We start from the raw sequence: 9,710 nt of genomic DNA on the forward strand, positions 1-9,710 counted from the left end.
TTTCCGCTGACTTGGCAATCCGCAGCCACTTCGCACAAGCTCTGTAATATCTTAAAGACTTCGCAGCTAAGCTTTGGGGGTTTAATTCAGCTCTCTGACCTGTTTAAGAGACTAACGGAAATTTGTATCAATTTTCAACGAAAGGCCGAAGAAGGCCCCTCTCGCTCCGAAAAGACTCTTTGTATCAACGCCATGAATCAAATGGTTTGTCTAAGTGGTTATTCCAGTACCACCAGTGAGGGCGCAGCAATGTGGCCGTGAATCACATTTAATAACTTGTGGTTTGCTGTCATGAACACTTAATTTGATGTTGAACACAAACCCTGCAGGGCCGGAGGGGGCTGGGGAACAGGGAGTGGGGGGCAGGGTTAAGATTCACTTGGGGTCGATCTCTTGGCTTCTTCTCCTCCCTCGCTGCACGTCACGTTTCTGTCTGCGCTTGGTTCGGCTTCGTCCCTTCAGCCGGGCTGCAGAAGCACTTGAATTCTTGGCGTCTATTGTCCCTTGGAGTTTTCCTGGGTCCTGCCCTCGTCAGGAAGGCTCCCCCAAGGACCACAAGAACATTGCAGCCCTTTGCAGTGTGCTGGTGGCGGAGAGCCGTCAGGCTGGCTAGAAGAATTCAAAGTGTCCAGGGAACCCACAGAAGATTTCTTGCCGCTTTTTAGCTGTCTGGCATGCAGCAGAAACCCCTCTTGTGTCAACTGCTAAACACTGCTGTCCCTGTGTCCTGGATGGAATGCGCCAAAACTCTGCGAGACCACAGCCCCACATGTCAGCCATGTGTGCTGGCGGCAGCCGGCTCCAGCCGCCTCAGACGTTTTAATTCGTCACTCGGGAAAGCAGATGTGTCAGGCAGTTGGAGTACTTGGGAGGTGACCACAGCAAACTCCCTGAGGGGCCTACCCCCCCCCCACTACCCGCCCCCCCCCCCACCCCAGGATCTCTGATGAGCCTCTTCCAGGCAGACCTAGAACCAAGGGAGCAAAACGGGGCGGAGCCATTCTCTCCGGGACACACAGATAGAGGAAGGCCAAGGATTTTGGACAAAGACTGAAGGTTGAGTCTCTGTAGTCCCTAGTCACCTGCCCAGCAATCTACAGGTCCTGTATTTCATAATCCAAATCCCCAAAGTCCTTTGCGAAAGTACCATTAACTCCAGTCTTCTCTCACGAGTTTCAGAGAGTTTCTGAGTCGCTCTGAGGATCTGTTAAGTGCCCTTCAAATTCTACTTTGCATTAACACGAGCCCCCCACATATGCCCTGATCATCACAATTTAGTTTATACTCAGGACATCTGCTTCTGAGGGAAATGGAATTTGACATTTAAAAAAAAAAGAAGAAGAAAAAGAAGATCCTGTTTTCACAGTGCAAAGGAGCCAATAAATGTGTTTTCAGGTACCATCCCCACATTTCGAATCAAAGCAAGCTCTAATATATTCAATAAACGCTAATTAAGCTGTAACACCTCTGAAAGCAATAAATACTCCCTCGGCATTCCAAGAAACTGAGAGACCTTTTCTGACTCCCCACAGACACCTTCTCCTCTGGCCGGCTCTCCTCCACCCACCGCAGAAACTATATCACTGCTCAGAGCCACTGGCGAACGAGAGAGCCTGAGCCAAATTATTACCTCTGGCACGGTGAATGTGAAAAGTGAATATTTCTGTTTGACATATTTTTATTTTAATGTATCTATAAAATAAGAGAAAAGGGTATCTTAAAAAAAAAAACCCAAGCTCATGAGATAAAAGTGACAAGAATAAAGTCACCCAATAGAACGCGCTCAGCAGATTCGTTATAAAAATGCATGGGTTTGGAAGTTTTGTGCCATAAAGATTAGCAGGTCCATTCAAATAACAGTTATGGTACCAAGTTAACTAGTTTATAGCCACTAGGTTTACTAGTCCCACAGTAAATGACAGACACAAACTTGAATAAGGAAAAATAAAACCAATGTATTATACAAAACTGGGATGAGTCCCTTCAGCAGGATCACTGAGGTTGGGGTGAAAGCAAAGGGTTTAGGGCCAGAAACATCTTCAACTATTTAAGTATTTCACTTAAGGGGAAGTGAATTAAGTTCACTTTCATTATTTAATGGATTTTTTTTCCATAAAAAGGAAACTGAGGCATGGGGGAACTCCGGGAACTGGTCTGAAGACCCGAAACCCTGGTTAATAACAGACCAAACATGAGAATTAGCTTCACACTTAAGACTGTTTCCTCGGCTGCTTCCTCCACCAATGTCTGCAAGAATGATAATCTCTTACGACAGTTTGATGGGGGCAGGCCTCGAGACCAACGCAGGTAAAAAGCCCGAAGCCAACAGACAGCAGAAGAGAGCCAGAGGGATCCAAACCGCCTCGCCCCCAGACAACGTTCCTTTAGAAGTGATTTCATTAAACCGTTTCAATTCTCAGAACATTCTGGGTAGCCTGAAAATACGCAGATAAACACAGGAGAATGCACTCAAATGGCTTCCTTCGTTACTCACTTTGCGACCAAGATTCTCTCGAAAGAATTCTCTCAAGCCTTCTTTTCCAGGCAGTGGGACTAGTCCTGTGTCTAGGCCCTGTGACTATAGAGCCCCGGAATCCAGGATGGGTAGCTCGGTGGCGAAGCCCTCTGGATGCTCAGTTTGGCGTCTTTGCACCCGGTCTCAACAAGAAGGCAGAAAGCCCATTGTTGGCCACTGCTATGTATCCGTGTACACCCTAAACTCACTAGATTCCGAGGTGTTCATCCAATGCTCGTCTTCCTACAGCTTACCTCACCTCTGAGGAGGATGGGGGAGGAGGGGGATTGGAAGTAGGGAGGAAAAACGGAGCGCGGTAACCTGAAGGACCCTGCCCCGGGGGCCTCTAGGCGTTCCACTCAATGGGCTTTCTGCATGCCACATCTCCATAGAAATCCTATCATCAAAGCCACCAGACACTATATTTGTTTTCTAATTACAGAGCCCGAGCTAACACTTTACTTCTTCTTCCCTATAATAACAACAGCACTTCGTATTTATCTAGCGCCTTTCTTCCAACCAGCTCAAGCAGCGGCCCAGACATCAACTCTTGAACCCCAAGCCTCTGGTGATCAGTGGTGACTTTGAATTTCTGCCTTTGGAAGGTGGAGAAACAAGGCCGAGAGTAGCCAAGTCTTGACGGGGTGGAGGACAGGCTGATGGGATTGGCTTGGCCCTTGAAGTAATGCTACCTTTTACCCTATTCAGGGACAGGCAAACAGCCAGAGGCTGGTGCCCCCCACTCCCCCCAGAATCTCCCCAATGGTACAGATGATGTGTAAGGACAGCATTGGAGTCAGGGGGACCAGTTAGGAACTGTCACAGCATTTCAGGAACATTGGGTAGCAACTAAGGTGTAGCAGGGTCAGGGGACAATGGCTGGGATCAGCAAGATTGTGCCACTCAGAGTAAGGAGTGAGGACAGGAGGGTGGGGATCGTATCAGGATTTCTGCTTCGGTGAGTCCTGTCAATCCCAGTTACAGAACCCAGACGATCAGAAACTCAAGGAAGGAGACATTTCCAGAACTGGAAGGAACAGGTTTGCAGTTTCCTTTACTGTTAAAGCAGCCTGGGCTGTAAGGAAAAACCAAGGTGAGTTCCTTCAAAGGCAGAATGGATGGATCTAGGCTCCGAGGAACCCAAGAGTAGAAGAGTCTACTGGCTTCTGTAGGCTGCCACTTGGGCCACATGGTGTCGCTGAGTCACATTGTCAAAGCCCCCTTTTCTAGCTGCTTTCAGTCAAGTGGCATTTCCTCTCTGGACCACGAGGCCCCATGTGAGTCTTTGTTAAAGAACTTATTGATTAGCTACCCATCACATCAAAAACACTGCATTCCTCACCCCGATAAAAAAAGATACAAATAGTTTTCCGCCATGATGATTCTCAATTAGTCATCTCCGCCGCCTTTTCTAAATATCCGTCTTTAATTGATTGCCTCTACTTGATGCTTAGAAGTGATTGACACTCAGGTGAGCCGTTCTGCATGTTTCTCTTCCCCGAATATCGAAGAAGAATTTTGCCAACGTTCTCTAAGCATTTTTTCCTAGTTTCCTTGATTTCCCAAAGACACGGAAAGATGTGAATGGTGATGGGAACTGTGAATGACTCCTGGTTCCGGGCTGTGCCTTGCCTGGGACTGGAGAGGCTGTGATCCCGGAAGGGGCACGCGTTACACCGAAAAGGGTCCCCTCTTTGTTTCTTCTCCAGAATGGAAAGACAAGGGAGTCAACACAGGAGTCCACTCTCCCTGTTTGCCTTCCTTCGTATGACAGGGAAACACAACAAAGAGAGAAGTTATGGGTGGATTGCCGTGTCCGTGACCATACCTATCACAGTTTGGGATTATATATTCATTTATGTCTTAATTTCTTAGAAGCTGTCTCCTGCGTTAGACCAAAGGATTCACTAGGAAAGGACTGGTGTGGGAGAATTGTATGTAATCTGTCAATTATATTTTAAATAAATGCTGATTGGCCAGGCAGGAAGTATAGGTGAAAAAACCAAACAGGAAGTAGAGGTGATGCAATGAGAACAGGAGAATTCTGGGAAGCAGGAAGCTCCCTCCGCCATTCCTGCCCAGACCACAGACAAGCAAGATGTAACCTGCCCCCGCTGGAAAAGGTACTGAGCCACATGGCTAACACAGACAAGAATTATGGGTTACTGTAAGATGTAAGAATTAGTTAACAAGAAGCTAGAGCTAATGGACCAATCCGTTTATAACCTAATGTAGACTGTGTGTGATTTTCTTTGGGGCTTGCCAGCTGTGGGGTACTGGGTGGGACAGATACCCCAACAAGCCAGCCCCTCATGTTACAAAGAACCATGTTTATTTTATTCTCTCATCTCTAGCCAATCCTTGCTGTTGAATAAGTAAGTCCCTATTTTAAAAATTGCTCTGATATCTTTCCTCTAACATCAAGCTCATAGGCCTAAATTGCAGCACAGCAGCTTCCTCGTATGAGACACCCTTCACCACGTCAAGGCAGCCCCAGCTCGACGCTCTGGCATGGTGGGGCTGTGTTGTTGTCCCACTTGGGGAAGATCCTGCTGCCACAAGTGAACCAGACCAAAATGATCACCAAAAAAGGAGCAGTGTAGAACAATCAAGAAAAGCAAGCTTTCGCTGCAGAGGCCCAGACAGTGACCGTTCTAATGATGAGAACTCTACGACTGCCATGACATGGTCCAGTTCTGCTGGTCACTCCCGAGAGCAGCCGTGGATAATTACACGAGCAAACACGCCTGATTGTACCAATAAAACTTTACAGAAATGCCCAGTGCCTGTAGTTCGCCAGCCCCCGAGGTCGAAGAGTAACAGAATACAACGAGCTCGTGCCTGTCCACAAACTATGGCTGCCCTGCTTTATGGACCCGAGACTGTTACGTAAGGCAAGGCAACAGTGTGCTCACCAATCTCAAATTGGACTTACCTGTGGAATCCGTCAATTAGGACCTTACCCGCCAAGGGATTTCTGCCCGTTTTGACCCCCCCTCATGGAACAATCTCGGTGCCTAATGCTTAGGAGGATCTCTGTCAATGTGCTGTGAGGCAGAGGAGCTACTAGGCTGTAAGCAAGACCACCTGCTCTTGTCATTCATCCCAGAAGTACATGTGATCTGCTCGCTGTGCCCCAGGCACTGTGTTGGGCACTGGGCTTCAGCCGTGAGCAGAAGAATCTGAGTCCTGGCCTTTCAAGGCCCAAGGTAGGCAAGGAAGGGAGGCAGTGTGTGTCGGGGCCCTTAGGGAGCGAATTCCAGCTGCTGTCTGGCACAAGAGGAGAGCTGAGCCCGAGCGTGGAAGTCAGGGGAAAGTTCCTGCGTGCTGTGCACTGGATGTCTGTGCTTCTAAAACCTCCACCCTTCAAGCCCCAGTCCTGCATAGGCTGGCAGGAGAAGGCGGGGTTTTGAAGAGAGGTGACCATGTCCTGAAGGTGGAACCATTTTGATATGAGCCCAGAGTAGTTAAGAAGAGACCCCAGAGTTCTCTTGCCTCTTTTCCACCACCTGAGAATAACTCTACGCCCAGAGAGTCCTCACTGGAACCTTCTTCTGCTGGTAGCCAGTCTCCAGAACTGTGAGGAATCACTTCCTGTTGCTTAGAAGCCCTGTGGTCTATGGTACTCCATCATAGCATCTCAAACAGACCCAGACCCCAGGGAAGTAATGCCAACGTGACATTTGAAAAAGAACCCCCCCCCAGATCGTATTTCTTGATATAGTTGAGTACATAAGTCTGAGTTCACTGTTATTCTAGACCAAAAGCGTTAGGATGTATTTGGCAAGTTTGGGAGCCAGAGAAGGGTCACCACTCAAAGGACACCATCATGGCCATACCGCAGGAAACGTGAACGTGACCCGCAGTCCTCACGCAGACCTGTGAGGAGTTGCAGGGCCACATCAGTGAGGATGGCTATGAAGAAGTTGCTGTGGTTTTGATTGTGGACCCCTCAATCCTTTCTACCGTGCTCGCTAAGACAAGCTGATTTCTTAGCACCCATCACTGTAGGTCTGAGTCTCTGTTAAGGGGGTCCAGGGTGTTGATCCATCTTCATTCCTCTGAGAGCATCTGCGGTAACTCAAAACACACAGTAGTGCACCCCAGAATCTGCCCTCAACAATCCAGCATATCTGGGACCCTTAAACCTCTCAATGACTCTAAACTCTGACTCAGTTTGAAAATCACATCATAGAGTTATCCTTAAGGATACATTACCTTGAATTAACATATTTTCTGCCTTTTAAATAACAAAACTCCTAAAAGGAAGGCTTGTGTGTGTGTGTGTGTGTGTGTGTGTGGTGTTTATATCTGCATATCTATACCTGTTTAAACTTTAACTTTCTATTATAGTATAAAGATTCTAATTATCCCAATGTGCACTGGTTAAGTGACAGCTTTTGACTCGACCTGAAGCAGGACCTTTTTAGTATTTCTTACGCACTGGGCTTCCACTCGGCCTGTAGGGCCACAACAACGACAACACATTTTTAAGGCAAATAAAACCAGGTAGAAAAGGACAAAATGGGATACAGTATGCAAAAAGAATAGCAATTATCCGTGAGCTAGAAATCTACTAAGAAGAGGCAGTGAGGTAGCAGGGATGAAGGACCACATGGAGTATAGAATACCCTCCACCCCCAATTCAATAGGCCATGGGTTGAATTGAATTGTTAAAATTTTGGTACATGTTGGAAAGCCTGTATATTATTAAGTGGGTAGAGAGTAAGGGGCAGCAGGGAACACACCTTTTTTCTTTTTGATGTCCGCAGTCAAGTAAGCATATTTTCTGCCTATAAATTATAAAGCCATCCGTGTTGTGAGAACTGGGCCTGGCGCACACACAGCCACACGCGGTGAGTGATCTGGTCCAGCCAGCTGCATTTGTACATGGGCGATCCCTGGTGTTCCTGCTTTGAAAGGTCCTGGGTCTGCACCAACATCAGTTTTCCTCTGCGGGCATTAGGAATAAAAATTATAGATGGGCCTCACAATAGAAACATGGCCCACTTTGGGGGGAAATAATATATAAATCTCTGTATCGTCATCATCATCAACACTGTAGGGTTCATCGCTCTGAAATCTTCATCCACCTCGGTGAGCTAGTTCGCACTCGACTGGAGAGATGCTTAAGCAAATCTGTGAAGACTACCTGCGTGGAAGTAGGGAAGAGCCTGCCGGGGACCAAAACTGCAAGGTTCACTGTCTGGGTCACAGGGTGTGGAGAGGCTCTCATTTCTTTCTGCAAGTCAAGCATGAACCTACTGCTTGTTCCTGATGGAGGGACCGCAGCATCACAGACACAGACAATCCGGGAGGACAACGTAAGAAAAATCATGTCTTGATTCTTAGTGGCAGCACAAACCTTAGGAAATCTAGATGTCTTTACAGTTTGTAAACCCAGGTTATTCTTACAACATCACAGTCTTGACCTGACAGAATCAGCTGCCATTGTCCTAGGAGAAGGCTCCTCTTTTCAGGACAAGTTAGTCATCTAATGTTTTAATGGATGTTTTAATTTTCTATCACCCATCATCATCTGATTATAGAAATGCTCTCTGAGCTGTGGACTGCACTTCTCTGAAGGGACGGAACTAAGAGGTGCCTCTAATCTTTGGTAGGGTTTCCAGTGGGCTAAGACTTTGGAGATTTCTCTTGGGAACCATCCCGTGCGAGAATGAAGAAGGTAAGATTGGGCAGTGATGGAGGTTAAACCCAGGTGACATTTCAATCAGTCAATTGACTTATAAAGGGATTTCTTGGTAGGTAAACTCCCCAGAATTGTCCTGTATTGAAACACTGGCAAGTCCCTGGATGCAGATGGCTTCTCAGAGGGACACTGTGTTTGAGGAAACACTCCCTTTGCTTGGCAGCTTCCCGAGGAAGGGATTCTGCTGTGTCGGAAGTCGCCAGAGGGCAAAAATGCTGGCAGTTGAGGGAATAAGAGGTTTGCCCCAGAAGAGGGACATTATCTTGGCACACTGTACCCACTGTGCATGTCCTTCTGCCACCCAGACTCGCTTCCTTCCTGTTTGGACAGCCCCTTTGGAAACAGCTCCTCTGGGATTCTGCTTTATGTGTTTTGTGAAATTTTTTACCTGACGTGTTAGTGGGGTGAACAACAGCCCCTGCCCCATCTGGTCCTGAGGCTGCAGCTGCTTCTCACCCTTGTCCAGCTACAGAGACCCAGCTTCACCAAGCCTGGATGTCCCTTTATTAACCAAAGTGTCACTGGATATGGCCTGCCGTGAGGGCAAAGATACAGACTGGGCGAGGAAGCGCCCTTTAGACTATCTGCCTATGAGATCACAAGGTGAGCTAATGGTAACTCCTGCATGTGAGACGCATCCATCCCCAACAGGCAAGCAACCTCCAGCAACCATTGGAAAAATCCCAATACAGAGGTCTACCCACGGGGTGGGAAGACATTTGTGGGGTAGACCTCACAGCTACGTTTTCTACTGCCTGAAAATTAATGACCTCATGCGTACAGAAAGCCTAAGATGTCTTTAATAATTTGTAAAGCCAAGTTATTCTCACTACATCACAGTTTTGACTTAGAAGAATCAGCTGCCACAGACTCTCGGAGAAGGACTCTTTTAAAGCCCAGCCAGACTACTCAACGTTTTAGTTTGTCTGTTGGCTTCCTGGTAAGCCAGCATCATCTGACTTCAAAACTCCACATCCTTGGTGGTTTACATTTAAAAAAAAAACTCTAATTGAGTTTGATATAAAAGGTTCATATTTGATATTGGGGGGGGTACCGGAAGCATGCAATTTTTTCTCACTGGCCTCTTAGGAACATCTGAGGAGTAAAATGTTAGTATCACAGGAAAACTTGAAACAAAACCATAGCTTAATATTTTTTTTAAGACTCAAGTGATTGAACATGACACCAAGCTCTAGTTAACATGCTACATGGTTGTGGAGATATTAGGATTTAAACAGATGTCAGCATTTTTTTTTTAACCAAGCGGAAATTGGATTCTACAGATGTTGAGGAGTAGGGAGTTCAAAGTGGTTGGGTGTTGTATTAAAATATACATTTGAGCGGGGGAGGAGAAGGAGTCGTTTTTAGTAGTTCCTGCTGGATGTGCTTCGGGTGACGAGGATGACTTTCAAGACTTCAGGCCAAAAGCTATGGAACGTTTTCTAACCCTGCAGCTTTCTCTTCCTGCCCTGACTTCCGGGTTTG

This window comes from Myodes glareolus, chromosome 27 (genome assembly GCF_982192425.1).
Source record: "Myodes glareolus chromosome 27, mMyoGla1.1, whole genome shotgun sequence".
Classification (NCBI taxonomy): domain Eukaryota; kingdom Metazoa; phylum Chordata; class Mammalia; order Rodentia; family Cricetidae; genus Myodes; species Myodes glareolus.